Below are 17,002 nucleotides of genomic sequence, written 5' to 3' on the forward strand. Positions count from 1 at the left end.
TTTCAGCCAAAGATTAGACAGCCCTATAAAACAAACAATAACACATGTGAGGAGTGTGCTTCTTAGTCCAATCAAGTATGAGACCAAATGGGCAACACCTGCCCAAAAATATAGACAAGAAGGGAGGAAGGGACAGGAAAACTAGACAAATGAACGCGGGGAACCTGGGATGGAAAGGAGGAGAGTGCTGCCAGATTGCAGGAATCACAACCAATGTCACAAAATAATTTGTGTGTAAATTTTTGAATAAGAAACTGATTTGCGCTGTAAACTTTCACCTAAAGCACAATAAAACTAAAAAATAAATAAAGCAAAAAAAAAAGACCAGGGATTGGCCAACTTTTTCTTAAAATGACCAGAGAGTAAATATTTTGGGTTTGTGGGCCCTAAACAGTATCTGTCTTATATTCCCTTTTTTTTAATAACCCTTGAAAAAATGTAAAAATCATTCTTAGCTCATGGACTGTACAAAAACAGTCCTCAGGCAAGATCTGGCCCACGGGTGTACTTTGTTGGCCCAGAGACTAGATAATTCTCCAAACCTATTATACTTTGATCCTTTGAAGGTGTCCATGATGCATTTTGTTTTCATGGAGACTGATATTTTTCGCAGAATCTTTTTAAAGGGCAATAGATAATCTGCAGGGGCTGCTGAGGGCAAAGCAGACCATGCGACCACACTCTAAGAGCAGGCTGCTGGTCTACAATACCCACCCGGTCATGCCGCACACACACCTGTGTAAGTTGACAAATCCAGTCTACACCAAACACTCTCACACAAATCTCAGCATCATTAAGGCAAGAGGAAGCTCATCGGAAGTTTACTGAGGCCCATGGCAGGCGGGAAAGACTGCACCCACAGCAGTCCACATCCTAAACGAGCACATATCTACCCCTCTGGTGGTTTCCTGCATAACCTTGCTCCTGGATCTCTGCTCCTGCCTTGCAGCTATTCTTGTCCTACCCGTGGTCCTGCTGTGCCTCACCACTGACCTGATGCTCAAGATACACTGAGCTACCTGGTGCTCCCCTGGCACATCTGCTCTCCTGCCTCTGCTGCCCCAGTCTGAAAATTGCTTCCCACCTTTCTACCCTCACCCTGCTCCCTCCCCCCACAGCAACCACCATAACCTATGGCAGCTCAGAGCTCACCTGCTCAGGAAAGCGTTGTCCCCCCCCCCCCGCCCCCCCGCACTGTTCTCCCACTTTCTTCACTCCTTCCACCTATCCTCCCCACCCCCCACCCGAATCAGCGATGGCTAACCACTTCTGCCTCCAAGCTACCTCTAAATTTGGTACTCTTAACTATTTGCTTCCTCTCTGTTATGGATTGTGTCCCCCCAAAATATGTGATGGAATCCTAATCCCTATGACTGTGGATGTAATCCCATTTGGAAATAGGGTTTTCTTTGTTATGCTAATTAGATCATACCCGAGTTGGGAGGGTTCTAAATTTAAGCACTTCTGCCTTACTAAAAAAAAAAAAGATTAGATGGACAGGGGCAGACAGATGCCACGTGACGATCATCTACAAACCAAGGAAACCAAGAATGATTCCTACAAAGAAGGAATTGACAGGGTCATGACCTTGATCTGGATTGTTAGCCCTCAGAGCTGTGAGAAAATAAATTTGTTCTTTAAAGCCACCTACTTGTGGCATTTGTCTTACAGCAGCACTAGGAAACTAAGACATCCTATCCATCGCCACTAATGGGATATAAGTTCCAAAATACAGATCCTAGCTCCTATTCCTCTTAATATGCCCAGTGCTTTGCACAGGGGCTCTCAAAATGTTACAAGTTGAATCATGAAAACCGTTTGTGGGTACTCTACGCAAGACAAACAAAAGAAAGAAACACCCCAGGCTTCTGTGGCTGGGAAGACAAACTCTAAAGGGCTTATTACCATGGAATATGGAGACTGGAGTAATCAATCTTAATGAGCATATGGAGAGGGGCCATGTGGCTTAGAAAGTCTCTAAACCTACTATTTATTTTTTTGGACTGAGATCTTAGAGGACGGGAGATACATATGTACACACAAGTCACTTTAAATGAAACTTACTCAACACATACAGAAGTTATAAAGAATAAATCTTTCTCTAAAAGTGTGTCCGTGATTACATAAGTTAAAAAGTCTATGTTCACAGTCTCAAAGTGCCTCTCCACCAAAAAAAAAAAAAAAAGTGTTAATTACAAAGGGGAAAAAGTGACTCCACAGTAAGGAAACCTGACAGACACCATCTTAACCAAGTGATCAAAGTGAACACCAGCAGTGATGGGACAAATAGACACTGTGTGCTACCCAAGGGAATGCAATGAAAAGAACACAGCATCTGCAGGACTGCAGCGGAAGATACATAACCTGGGCCCAATCGGAAGAAGTCCCTGAGTGGCACCAGCAGTTAAGCACTCAACTACTAACAAAAAGGTTGGCAGTTCAAATCCACCCAAAGATGCCTCAGAAGGAGGGCCTGGTGATCGGCTTCTGTAAAATCAGCCATTAAAAACCATATGGGGCAAAGTTCTACTCCGACACACACTGGGTTACCATGAGTTAAAATCAACATGATGCAACTGGTTTTTGGTTTTTAATCGGGAGGAATCACCAGACAAGCCCAAACCGAAACATATTCTACAAAATGACTTGGACTGGCCTCTAAATCTTCCAAAGCGTCAAGGTCTTGAAAGTCAAGGGAGGAAGGACTAAGGAACTGTTCCAGGTTGAAAGAGACTAGGAAGACATGACAATCAGGTGCAATGCATGATCATGGGTTGATGCTCTGCTCTACAGGATGATACTGGGAGGAAATTTGAATGCAATCTCAAGGCAAAAGGTATATGGAAGTTCTTTGTCTTATTCTTGTAATGTTTCTGGAAGTTCGAAACTGCTGCATAATATTACAAAGAACAATTTTAGCGCATGCCTCCCCACCCCAAACACACACAGCCTATGCCACGCTCAACAGGCGAAACCAATCAGCATGAGAGAACACTAATGAAGGGATGGGGCAGGGCTAATGACTGCGAAGGGGCACGAGGAAGCCTTCTAAGAGCTGGGAATATCCTATATCTTCAGCTGAGTGGGCAGTACTTAGTGTATACATACATAAAAATCTACTGAACAATAAGTCAGACACCAAAGGACAAATACTGTATGATTCCACTTCTATAAAATATCTAGAAAAGGCAAATGTATACAAAATTTTATTAGTGGTTGCTAGATGCTGGGGGGACGAGGGAGTGGGGAAGTATTGTTTACAGAGCACAGAGTTTCTGTTTGGGGTGAAAGAAAACTTTTGGAAATAGTGCTGATGGTCGCACGATATGGTGAATATAATTATTGCCACTAAATTTTGCACTGAAAAAAATGATTAAAATGGCATTTTTTGGTATATATGTTTTATCACAATAAAAAGTTTTAATAATCCACTGAGCTTCCAAAAGAATTGAATGCAGGAACACAAACTTGTATACCAATGTTCACTGCAGCACTATTCACAAGAGGCAAAAGGTGGAAACAACCTAAAATGCCATCAACAGATGAACGGATGAACAAAATGTGGCACATTCATACAATGGACTGTTACTCAGCCCTAAACAGACATGAAGTCCTGATACATGCTATAACATGGATATAGATACATCTTGAAAACATCATCCTGAGTGAATCAGCCACAAAAGGACAAATATTGTATGATCCCACTTATATAAAATAGGCAAATGTATAGAGACCAAAGTTTATTGGTAGTTACCAAGGGTGGCCTGAATAAAAAAAGTAGAACTGAAAAGCCTATGGTCAAGCTACACCAATCCCACAGACTTCATGTACCCACTCAACAGTTAACAGATGACCTAATTAAATCTAGCTATAGTAAAAAAAAAAAAAGAAAGAAAGAAAAAGAAATCCATTGCTCTAAATAAGGAACCTTAACTAAATATCATTTCCATAAATTTTTCTGGCATTTTATTATTAAAGATGCTGAAGATGGAAGTACTTTGGCCTTGCTGCTTATAAAATGAATTGGAGCAGAAGTGCTTCCTGGAGTGAGACGACCCAACTGCTCTCTCTCCACAGGGGTCTAATAGGATTGGACGGAGCAAATATTAAGCCAGTGTGTAGGATTTTTGGAAATGAGGAAGTCAAGTTGGTAGAAAATACAGAGAAAAGAAAAGAAAAAAATCCATCTTTAGGGAAACTAGACCACTGGAGAGATGATAGGAAAACAAATCAGACTGATTATACTCAAAATTCTCTCCTATAATCTGTCCATGTATGTGCTGTTGGGGTTTTTGTTGTTGATGTTGGCTTTGGGAGGGCACGGGAGTTTTTAATGGTTTAAAAAGAAGCTAAGAGCAGAGGTTTTGCTCTTTGAGTTGCTGTTGGCTCCAACTCATGGCAACCTTATGTAAAACAAAAAGAAATGTTGTCCAGTCCTGCGCTATCTTCATGATTGTTGGGATGTTTGAGCCCACTGTTGTGGCTATTTTTTGCTGAAACTCCACTTTACCAAACATGACGTCCTTTTTTAGTAATTGGTCTTTACTGAGGACATGTCCAACGTAAATGAGTCGAAGTCTCGCCATCCTCACTTCTAAGGAACATTCTGGTTGTTTTTCTTCTAAGGCTGATTTGTTCATTCTTCTGGGAGTCCATGGTATATTCAATATTCTTTGCCAACGCCACAACTTGAGTATGTCAATTGTGCTAGAAATGCAGAGGTAGTGTAAACCAGTTAAGAGCCTGGCCTTTCAGTCAAATAAACCCAAATTGGAGTTCCGACTTCACCTCTTACTGGCTGGGTAGCCTTGGCCAAGTTACTTCATCCCCTTGCACCTCAGTTTCCTCACCTGTAACATAAGGATAACTATACCTAACCTAGAAGGCCACTGTGAGGGCTAAATGGAAATGTGTGTGACGTACTTGTTATGGTGCCTGGCATACAGCAAGGGTGGTGGCTATTAGCTTTTCTTGTCACTCCCCCATATTAGCCAACAGTGCCTGACTAATGTGGCTGCCCTTTCCCAGGCTCACTATGGAAACGTTCTCGGCCTGCAACATCCTTATTTAAGTTCCACCTCCCTCAAAGGGGCACTGCAAGAATGCAGCAGAGGTTTAATTAAAAACAAAATGGTCGGTCTCCTTCCTGCTACAGGTCATTGCGGGAAAGTCCAAAGGAACATGCACTAAGGGTTTAAGAGTGTTGTGTTCAATTTCTCTGGGCCACATGGGGCCATTCACTTAGCAGAAGTGCCAGAACAGCTGCAGTTTGGCTGTGAATAACCTTCTCTGGGCCAAAATGGGGCACACAGAACAGGCTTCTAGTTCATCTTCCCAGCTGTGGGGCTGTGAGCTCTGGCAGTCATCAAAATAAGCACCAAACTACATGACCAAGTCCTGCTGACAAACAGAATCTGCTCTCAGCTGCTGATGTATAAAAGGGAGGTAGAGATGGCCGGGGTGGGGAGGTGGCAGCTTTGGCATATGGAACCAATGTGCGTTGTATAGACTAATTATGCGTCTGGAGCTCCATGAGCTTTGGAAACAATTTGCAAGGCTAAAAGGGGAGAATAAAAAAGCTTTCCCTTCCAAAAGGAGGGGAAAAATTTTCTAAACTTAGAAGAAAGATCAGGCTTTTTCAGAAGATGAAAACTCAGGACTCCTACAGGGAAACCAGCTGGGTACAGAAGCCTGGCTTCCTTTTAAAAACTACATTAGAGTCAAGACGTCCCTGAGCCAAACTGGTATCTCCACAAGACACCAAGGCACACAAAATGGCTTTTTTGGTGTCTTGCTGTCAAGTGACTTCTGTGTCAACAGTGACATAAGTAGTCAAGGTAATTGTTACCTCCATTGGATCCAACTCTGTTGTTGCTGTTAGCTGCCACGGTGACCCCACATGTTACAGAGCAGAACTGCTCCATTAGCTTTTCTTGGCTGTCATCTTTACAGAAGCAGATTGCCAGGTCTTTCTTCCATGGAGCCAATGGGTAGATTCAAACTGTCCACCCTTTTTGTTAGCAGATCATAAATCGCTTGTGCCACCCAAGGTCCTGACCCAACTCTACCCCCATAGAAATGACATGAATTGGCTCTTCTGTACTTCAGACAGGGGCAGGCAGTCATGTCTGCAGTCCCCAAACTGTAACCATCATTCTGATTGGTTACTTCCAGGAGTTGTTTTTGTTTTTTTTCCTTCTGCTATAAAATCCTTATCCTTCACATGCAATCTGGTCTCCTTCAGCCTGTTTTTGACAATGTGCGCACTGGATACCAGCATTGTTGGGGTGGGGCGAGCAGGCATGGGAATGAGAATGAAAGGTGAGAAGTGTCAGGGGCAGGGGGAAAAGGCAAAAGAGCATATAAGGAAGATGGGGGCAGTGTGCCTACATTTGAGTTCTTTTTATTCCCTGCACCGGTCACTGGTGACGTTCTGTTCATGAGGGCCAGCCACCTGGATTCACCTGAATCATGACAGAGCCCTTACATCAGCCAACAACTAAAAATCTGTGATGGTTTCCTAAAAGCTGGCTGACTTGTGAAGGCTTGCTTCTGAGTAACAGCATCTCTGTTGTTTTCATCTCTGGTGATCTTTAGGAATCCTGGAAAATGGGAGAGGTGTTAAAAGACTGGGCCAAGCAAACACTTGATTTCAGGTTTTCAAAAAATGTTTGATTTTCAAATATGAGAATAAGAAAAGGTGCCACGTGGCCACCTTTTATACAGTTAGGAAATGGCACTCCTTCCTCATGACATTTGACTTCCTTTTGTTAGAATTAGTTATAATATACTGATTATACTAGGTCAAGACATTTTATCCTTGTCTGCCAGAAACTTATCATTACAAAAATGCACCCATGATGTCTATGATCTAAAAGGAACACCCTTAGATGTAGCTTCTTGTGCAGTGTACCACCTGTACATCTGTACGTAGTGACCCTGGGCGATCACAAAAGACTAGTGTGGTTTCTCCAAGATCAAGTCATGACAGCGCAACTGCATTACTGCCTTGATCAGGGAAGAATCATAGACACCAAAAAAGCCAAACCAAACCCACTGCTGTAGAGTCGATTCTGCCTCATACTCAGCTGCTGGAAGATTAATCAGGGAAGAATCACAGACACAAGGGGAGAGGATATCTGGACCTCGCAAGGTCTCTAACAAAGCTGCTCCAGACAACTTAGTAAATAAGATGAGGGACAGCAACCTGGACACAGACATAATTAGAGGGATTAAGAATTGATACAGTAATCTTACTCAGAGAGTGTTGATTAAGAAATGAAGTGATACTACTATGAAAAGAGATAACTGTTAAGTCTTTGGCTTGGTCTTTGGTCCTCTCTAGTTTATTTCTGTCTACTAATTCATTTACTCATCCATAAATGAACATTCACGAACATTTCTTGTTGTCAGGTGCTGCTGAATCACTTTGGACTCATAGCAACTCTATGTACAACAGAACAAATCGCTGCCCAGTCCTGTGCCACCCTCACAATTGTTATGTTTGAACACATTGTTGCAGCCACTGTGTCAATCCATCCTGTTGAGAGTCTTCCTCTTCTTTGCTGACCCTCTAATTTACCAAGCATAATATCCTTCTCCAGGGACTCGTCCCTCCTGATAACGTGTCCAAAGTACGTGAGATAAAGTCTAGCCATCTTCACTTCCAAGGAGTACTCTGGCTGTATTTCTTCCAAGACAGACTTGTTCGTTCTTCTGGCAGTCCATGGTATATTCAATATTCTTCACCAACACCATTAATTCAAGGGCATCAATTCCTCTTCGGTCTTTCTTATTCATTGCTCAGCTTTCCCATGCATATAAGACAACTGAAAATATCATGGCTTGGGTCAGGTGCACCTTAGTCCTCAAAGTGACATCTTTGCTTTTTAACACTTCAGAGAGGTTTTTTGCAGCATATTTGCCCAATGCAATATGGCACTTGATTTGCTGACTGCTGCTTCTATGGGCACAGATTGTGGATCCATGTAAAATGAAATTCTTGACAACGTCAGTCTTTTCCCCATTTATCATTATGTTGCTTATTGGTCCAGTTATGAGGATTTTTGTTTTCTTTATGTTGAGAAGTAATCTATACTGAAGGCTATAGTTTCTGATCTTCATCAGTAAGTGCTTCAAGCCCTCTTCACTTTCAGCAAGGCTGTGTCATCTACATATCGAACATCGTTAATGAGTCTTCCACCAATCCTGATGCCCCACTCTTCTTCATATAGTCCAGCTTCTCAGATTATTTGCTCAGCATAAAGATTGAATAAGTATAGTGAAAGGATTCAACCCCGACACATGCCTTTCCTGATTTTAAATTGCGCAGCATCCTCTTGTTCTGTTCTTTGCAATGTTATCCATAATTTGTTATTGATCCACACAGTCAAATGCCTTTGCATAGTCAATAAAACATAAGTAAACATCTTTCTGGTATTCTCTGCATTTAGCCAAGATCCATCTGACATCAGCAATGATATTCCTGGTTCCACGTCCTCTTCTGAATCTGGTTTGAATTCCTGGCAGGTCCCTGTCGATGCACAGCTGCAACTGCTTTTGAACGATCTTTAGCGAAATTTTACTTGCATGTGATATGAATGATATTGTTCAATAATTTTCGCATTCTGTTGGATCAACTTTCTTTGAAATAGACATAAATACAGATCTCTTCCGGTCAGTTGGTTAGGTAGCTGTCTTCTAAACTTCTCGGCATAGATGAGTGAGCACCTCCAGTGCCGCATCTGCTTGGTGAAACATTTCAATTGATATTCCATCGATTCCTGGAGCCTTGTTTTTCACGAATGCCTTCAGTGCAGCTTGGACTTCTTCCTTCAGTACCATCAGTTCTTAATCATATGCTACTTCCTGAAATCAACATTTATTACGTATTTTTCCCTATTTAAGTTACTAAATGTAGTTCATGTAAACTAGGGGCTTACAGGAGAGGAACAGACATATAAATACATCCAGTGACCTGGATAACAATTTAGGTTTGCTTATCAGTCCTACAGACATAAAGCAGAAATAAAGAGGTAGTACAATGGATGATTTAAAAAATCATGGTTTAAAAAGATTCTGACCACCTGGAATGACAGGTCAATTTTAACAAGATTAAAATTTCGTAGCAGTAAATATAAGGCCTTATATGTAGATCCAAAAAAAAAAGCTACTCCGCAACAACGCAGTTTGTTACATGCAGGAAGTAGGAGGCACTGGGAAGAGCACAGGTTCATGAGCCACAGACACCAGAGTTCAAATCCAGCCTGTTACTTTCTAGCCACATAGCCTTGGGCAAGTCACTGCACTTCTCTGAGCCTGTTTCCTCATCTGTAACACAGGACACCACATATCGTGTAGTTATTTAGAGGATTCAATTAGAAAGTGCGTCTATCTGGCACACAGGAAGCACGTAAAACGTGAGGGCTAATATTACCAACAAAATACGTGCTAACGACATAGTGGTTTCCACTGAGTTATTTCTTCAAGAAACGTTTATATTAGTCCCTATGGTATAGTTCAGGAGTCACTGGGAAAGAAGCTATTGTTGTCATTAGTTGCCATGGAGTTGGCCTGACTCACACTGGTTCCACACACGATAGAACAAGACGCTGGCTGGCTGCACCCTGTGACTGGCTGCGGATCAGGCTGCTGTGACCCACTGGGTGTTCACTGGCTGATTTTCAGAAGTAGATCACCAGGTGCTTCTTCTTAGTTCACCTTAGTCTGACAGCCCCGCTGAAAGCTGTTCAGCATCATAGCAACATGTAAGCCTCCTCATGCACTGGCCAGGAATTGAGCCCAGGTTTCCCACACTGAAAGGTGAGAATTTTACCACTGAACCACCACTGCCCACTTAAAGAAGCTATGGTCTCTACTTTTAAGGAGCCAATAGTTTTGAGGGAAAGCTAGACAAGGAATGTCATCACAGCAATTTGATAAGCCATGGATTTGTATTTTAGAAAACACCTGCAGTTTAGAAAGGGCACTTCAGCTTGTATTGGAGACACAGCAGTGAGAGCCAGGCTGCTGGAGACAGGACACCCAGCTTGGAGATTATGCAGGAAAATAGGCAGGAAGTGAGGAGGGCCTGAACTAAGGCAGTGGTGGAGGGAAAGAAGAGGAGGAAACACATCCAGAGACATTAAGGAAGTAAGATCTGTGGAACTCAGATGACTGCCTGGCCTGGGAGAGAGAAGGGATGGCATGAGAGGGAAGAGTTCAGGATGACTCTCAGGGTTCTATTTTGGATGATTAAATGGAAGGAGGGAAATATGTGAGACAAAAAGGATGGAAAGAATCATAAGTTTGGAGGGAAAATGATGAGCTTGGTTTTGGACTTGTTGAATTTACAGGCTGGCCCTTAGGAGAGAGATCTGGGCTTGAGTTACAGAGCTGGGTGTCATGGGTACATGAATGAGTACTGAAGCCATGGTTGAGAAGAGCAAAGAGTAGAGGGCAAAGCCCTGAAGAAAGTGGGACAAAAGAAGGAAAAGAACACACAATGCAAACTGAGGGGGTAAATGGCCAGACAGACAGTACAAAGAAGGACTTGTTTTCATAAAATGAAGGAATATAAGCAACATGAGACGTGCTAAGGAGTCAAAAGATAAGGAAGGAGTTGCAGCAACGCAGAGGCCTGATGACGTGGGGAGCAGTTTTGGTGGCGTGGAGGGGATGAAGCAGGGTTTCAGCGGATGATAACTTAAGAAAGCGGAGGTTAAAGCTGCAGATAACTCTCCCAAGAACGGTGGCCAGAAAGAGGAGTGATGCAGTACAGCAGAGGTTAATGGGAGGGTGTTTTGTAAAATCCAAATTGAGAAGAAATTGAGGATATTTAGATGAGAGACGTTTGTGACACAGGAAAGAAAAGGAACAAATGATGGAACCAGTCCCTAAAGAAAAGGAGATGGAATCTGAAGCACAGGTAGAGAAATCAGCCTTGTTCAAGACAAACACCACTTCTTTCACAGAATTAGAATAAAAGGCACAATGATAGGGTCAGCTGGAGATAAGCTTGTAAATGATAGAAGCTGAGGAGCCTTAACTGATGGCTACGGCTCATGAAGTAAAAGACACAGCAGGAGCGTGAGGAGAGGGATGACACCGTGCATGTCATAGCGGGGAATGGGCTGCCTGAGGACACAAGGGGATCGCTGAGCAGCTCTGAGGGCCCCGCTGGCCTGCCTGGTAACGGGATGCTTGTTAAGAGCCTGATGCATCCCCCGATGAAAATCGGGAGAAAGGGTCTTAGGTTACTGCAAAAAAACATGCAGTCTGCTCTGCACGGTCAGACACATCGAGGAAAAAGGACTTCCTTTCTATACCATGCACTCGAAGAGGGACTGATGAAGATGAACATGTTCAAAGGATAGTAACTAGGATGAAGAAGGTGTGAGGAAGTCCCAAAGGGGATCGTTTGGGGGATGGACTGAGATCTAGTAACAGACCTGTAACAAGGCTCTCGTCCTTGTTGTTGTTAGCTGCCGTGGAATCAGCCCTGGACTCAAGGTGACCCTATGCACAACGGAACAAAACTGCCCAGTCCTGCACCATCCCCCTGATTGGTTTCAGATCAGACAATGTTCCATTGCAATCCATAGGGCTTTCGTTAGCTGATATTCAGGAGTAGATCATCGGGCCTTTCTTCCTAGCACATCTTAGTCTGGAAATTCTGCTGAAACCTGTTCAGCAGCACAGCAGCACACATGCCTCCACTGACAGACTGCTGGTGGGTGTGCATGAGGTCCACTGGCCAGGAATCATACTCAGGTCTCCCTCATGGAAGGTGAGAATTCTACCACTGAACCAACAACACTCCTGGGAACAAAGTCAACCAAAAAACCAAACCCATTGCCATCGAGTCAGTTCCGACTTACAGCGACCCTGTAGGATAGAGTAGAACTGCCCCATAAGTTTTCCAAGGAGCAGCTGGTGGATTCCAACTGCTGACATTTTGGTTAGCAGCCAAGCTCTTAACCACTGCATTCTACCCTGATTACACAAGCAGGCCTAACTACACTGGAGAAAGGTGGGAACAGGATAGACAGAGAAAGGAGGAGAAGAAAGGCATTGGGAAGGCATTTACATCCATGGGTAAAAGTGGAGGACAGGCCAATTAGGCTTCCAAATAAAATCTCAGAGGTAGTCAGGGATTACCACACAGTGAATTCATCTTTTCCCAATATCCTGATTCCTGCTTTCCTCTTCTCCCTGTTACCCAATCATTTATCAAATCCAGAAAACTCCACCTCCTGTTCTCTCTCAAATCTACCCACCTGTCTCAGTCCCCACAGCAACTGCACTGACATCATTCTGTCTTCAATTTCTGTCATTGGAATTACTGTAACAGTGCCCTGACTGCTCTCTCTACTGGTCTTGCCCTGTCCAATGTAATCACCACACTGCTGCCCGGGTAAATTAAAAGAGACTAGAGCATATCACAGCCCTCTTAAAAATTCTTTAGTGCCCCACCCCCTGTTCCCATAGCTTTAAAAATGAAGTCCAACCTTCTTAGATTGTCATGCTAACTGCTATTCTTTGAGTGTTTACTATTTACCAGTGTCAAGTGGGTAATATATCAGCTCATTCAATTCTCAAAAAAACCCTGGGATGTAGGTTAACACATCCACTTTTTATGGATGAGGAAACTGAAGCTTAGAAAGGAAGTGATGGCCCAAAGCCACAAGCCTAGTTCATTAGCAAGGCCAGTATTTGTACACGAGTATCTTTGATTCCAAAGTCTGTGCTCATGACTACTACATGCCTGTCATGATCTCGCTCCCACTTGCCTTTCCACAGTCACCTCTTATTCTAAAACTCTTCACTCCAGCTCTGCCCTCTCACCTACAACCCTTCGCTCATGCCTTTCCCAGTGTCTGCGGTATCATCTCTCCCACGTCCCACCCCTCTTCAGCTGACTAATTCCTACTCATCCTAGGACTTAATAAAACATCACCTCCTCACAGAAGCCTTCTCTAATGCTTCAGCCTGAATTACGGGCGTTCCTCAGTCCCCCTCTAGAAAACCTCTACAAAAGCTTCATACTGTACTGTTGTTGTCTATCTCCTTGACTTAAAAAACAGTAAACTCCTTGAGAACAGAGATATGTATCTTACTCAATTTTGCATTCCCAAATTGCAGTGCACTGCCAGGCACTCAGCAAAAAAAAAAAAAACCTGCAGCCATCAAGTTGATTCCAACTCATAGTGACCCTGTAGTACAGAGTAGAACTGCCCCATAGAGTTTCCAAGGAGCGCCTGGTGGATTCAAACTGCCAACCTTTTGCACTCAGCAGTAGCAGTTTCTATTATGGAACACTGGTGGTCTAGTGGTTAAGTGCTACAGCTGCTAACTAGAAGGCTGGCAGTTTGAATCCACCAGGCACTCCTTGGAAACTCTATGGGGCAGTTCTAGTCTGGCCTATAGGGTCGCTATGAGTCAGAAACGACTCGATGGCACTCGGTTGGTTGGTTGGTTTGGCTGGGAACAGAAAAGGGACCTTGTGGTTGAATAATGGAGAGCCCAGTATTCAGCTCCTTAAGGTGTTTCAAAATCGTGTCACATAAGGAGCAGGAAGGAGTTGACCAGGGGAAAAAAAAAAAAGGGTGGGGGTGTTCTAGGCAGCAGGAACAGCAGGAGCAACACAAACAAGGAGTGTAGCCAAGACAGAATCTGCAAGCAGTTTAATGAGACTAGGGCACAGAGTTGGGGAGAGAGGGAAAAGTCAGGCAGGATGAACCTTCACAGTCTGGCCTTTTCATCATTCAGGTGTTAGCTCCAATGTCACCTCCTCAGAAAAGACTTCTCTGACCAGCTAGCTTTTTAGAAATAGCCCTCTACTTCCCCCAATCCCATTACTCAACAACCCATTACTTTTTTTTTCTTCATAGCCCCGATCAGTATATGATAACACCCACCACCCTTCAAAAAAATTGTTTATTGATGATTCCACCCACCACCATCAAAAAGCAGGCTTTGTGAAAGCATGGTCCTTACTTATCTTATTTTGCTGGTATATCACCAGAGCCTACCACACATATGTGTTTGGCACACAGAAAACACACAACTGCTTGACTCATTTATTCAACAACTATTAATTGGATAGAAACCCTAGTGGAGTAGTAGTTAAGAGCTACGGTTGCTAACCAAAAGGTCAGCAATTCAAATCCACCAGGCGCTCCTTGGAAATTCTATGGGGCAGTTCTGCTCTGTCCTAAGAGTCACTATCGGAATCGACTCAGGCAATGGGTTTTTTTTTGGCTACTAACTGCATGTCTATAATATGCTAGACACTGTTCTAGATGCTGGGGATATAACAACAAATAAAACAAGACGAAATCTTCTGTCCTTGCGGAGCTTACCACGGGTAGCTAAATTAAGTATACTTAGCATAAAGGCGGAATCGACTCGTAGGCACTGGTTTTGAAAGAGCATAAAGGCGAGAGGGTAGGAAAAGAAGTCAAACTAGCAGCTTTCAAAGATGTGCAGGACAATTAGGTGGAAGGGAGATTTTAAGAGCCTGGAGGGACGATAAGCTGAGATTACTCGGTAACAGCTTTCAGCTCCACGTATGACTTTTTAAGAGACAGCACTTGGGGAAAACCAAACAGGAGAAACCAGAAGTAGTGCGCTTTCTGGGACTGTGGAAATTTAATCAATGGGCAGGGATGTCACAGAAGAGACCCAAGTATTCAGTGGAAAAGGGACTGCGGGACCCAGAGGTCCCAAACTGACAGCCAAAGGTATGCCTGGCTTCAGCTGCACAGTGAGTTCTGGTTTCATATCTCCAATATCATGACAGTATTGTGCTTATAAAACTCAGTTCAGTCAAAATAAAAGTCTGATTATATTTCCGACAAAGAACTTTTCTTACACCTATCGTTTACCTTATCTGACTCCTGTTAAGTATTAGAGTTTGCAACCCCTGGACCAAACCCAAGCATCCCAGAACCTTAGCTGTCAACACCCTTAGAGTTCTCATTTCCCAAATGACGTATAAACATCCCTATTTTACAGATGAGGGAAGAGAGGCTCAGAGAGGGGAGACAAGTGCCAGACTCACACAAGAAATCTGGACAAAGCCAGGATGAAACCCAGGTGTCCCATCTCCTGTGTTCCAACACCGGAGATTTTGATCACTCCCTGCCAAAGAACAGGAGGAACTGATTTAAGAAATTAGCAGGCGCTTTCCTTGTCACTAATAGTCGGAATCGACTCGAGGGCAACGGGTTTGTTTTTTCGTTTTCCTTGTCAGACGAGCCCGGGCTGAAGGAGCCTGAGAAAACACTGTTGGAGAGGGTGACAGCGGGAGGCAGTGACACCCGGCAGGTGGAAGGACCGCCCAGGGGCGTGCGGGGGAGGAGCTTGAGTCCCGCCAACACCCTGACCCTCATCGCTGAACTACCCTCCTCTCCCTAAGCCTCCAAAACCCACCCGCAGGACCCCCACTACTCCCTCAACAGCCGCGGCTCACTTACCGCCGCTCAACTTCCGGCAACCACAGCGTCGTCCGCAGTGCGCGCCCCAATGACGTACCATGGCCCCGCCCCACCAGGGTGGGGAGAGCGGTGCGCGTGCGCACAAGGAAAAAACGCGCAAGCCTGGGGAAATGAGTCCCTAGCACCGGATTGAAGGGGAGGAACTTGAGTCTTGGGAAGGCGGGGCATCGGGGGGTGGGCGAGGCTACCTGGTGAGAGCCGTTGGACGGAGACTTTCTCTGCCTTAACGGATGTGGGAATGTGTACATGGGCCGTTAAACTTTCAAAAAAATGCCCCCACATTCTCTTCCGATTTCAGAGGATGACAGGAATTATCATCATTCCCATTTTCCAGGAGAGAAAACCTCAAACATAGCAGGGGACCACTACGGAGGCAGTGCGGAGAGACCCAAAAACCAAACCCACTGCCGTGAAGTCAATTCTGACTCGTAGCGACCCTATAGGACGGAGTAGAACTGCCCCATAGGGTTTCCAAGGCTGTAAAATCTTTACAAAAGCAGACTGCCATGTCTTTCTCCCACAGAGCGGCTGGTAGGTTCAAACCAATGAATTTTGGGTTAGCAGCGGAGTACTTAACCACGGGTGCTGAAAATACAACAGCGAATGTGATAAACTTCTCAATCTGGCATAGAAAGTCTCTTCACAAAGTGACCCTGATATGACTCTATAGACTTAAAACAGAGCAATGACTACTATTTGTTGATGCCCTACCATGTTTGTAGTGTTTCCTAGCTCTAATCCTCACAACGGTCCTTCAGGATAGATGGTATAGTACTACCCCGATTTTACATATGAAAGAACAACAACAAAACCCAGCCGCTATCAAGTAGATTCCTTGAGAAACTGTTTGAATTCTCCTGGAATCTAGATTTCTTGGTCCATGGAGTTAGGGTGATCCACATAGGTCATTTACCTTTAGGTGTCCTTTTAAAACTTGAGCCTAGAAGAAACTTGTTTTCTAAAAGCCACTTTTGAGCCAAACAATGGTCTATATAAACTAGTAAAGCTGTTTTTCTTTGGGCATTGTGGTCTTTTGAAGAATTCAGTCAGTTTCAAGAAACAGACTCCAAGGATCAGACTGGGAGCTATGTTTTAGGGTAAATCAGTAATTATTTTAATTGCTTCTCAAGACAATGCTGTATGAAATTTTTCTTGACCACAAATTGCTTATCAGTTCTGTTCTGCCCTTTCCTCATGGCAATGCCGCTAAGATTTAGTATAAGAATTTTGGAAGTTCTTCTCATCTTCGGAACATTTTTGACTCTCTGGTCGAAAATTTACCCCAATTTGCAAATTGTATATTAAATAAGTGGTGCCTTGGTGGGCACAGTGGTTAAGAACTATGGCTGCTAACTAAAAGGTCAGCAGTTCAAATCCACCAGCCACTCCCTAGAAACCCCATGGGGCAGTTCTACTCTTTTGTATATGGTCCCTATGAGTCAAAATCAACTTGACGGCAACAGGTTATATTAAATAAACTTCAATTCATTTCTATTACTGGC

The 17,002-nt window shown here is 43.8% G+C and overlaps 1 protein-coding gene across 18 annotated transcripts in view; it reads right to left on the reverse strand.

Moving 5' to 3' along the window:
• Positions 1–15,548, reverse strand: part of ATG7 (autophagy related 7) — a 299,990-nt gene extending 284,442 nt beyond the window's left edge. For 15 of the 18 annotated variants that reach the window (XR_002785715.2, XM_023547914.2, XM_023547908.2 and 12 more), the window contains exon 1: positions 15,480–15,548. The gene's annotated coding sequence lies outside the window, so the exon portion shown is untranslated. The remainder of the gene's footprint in view (positions 1–15,479) is intronic. The other 3 variants (XM_064274884.1, XM_064274885.1, XM_064274883.1) reach the window with 3 other exon arrangements.
• Positions 15,549–17,002: the final 1,454 nt, after the last annotated feature.

Source organism: Loxodonta africana, chromosome 22 (assembly GCF_030014295.1).
Source record: "Loxodonta africana isolate mLoxAfr1 chromosome 22, mLoxAfr1.hap2, whole genome shotgun sequence".
NCBI classification, from domain to species: domain Eukaryota; kingdom Metazoa; phylum Chordata; class Mammalia; order Proboscidea; family Elephantidae; genus Loxodonta; species Loxodonta africana.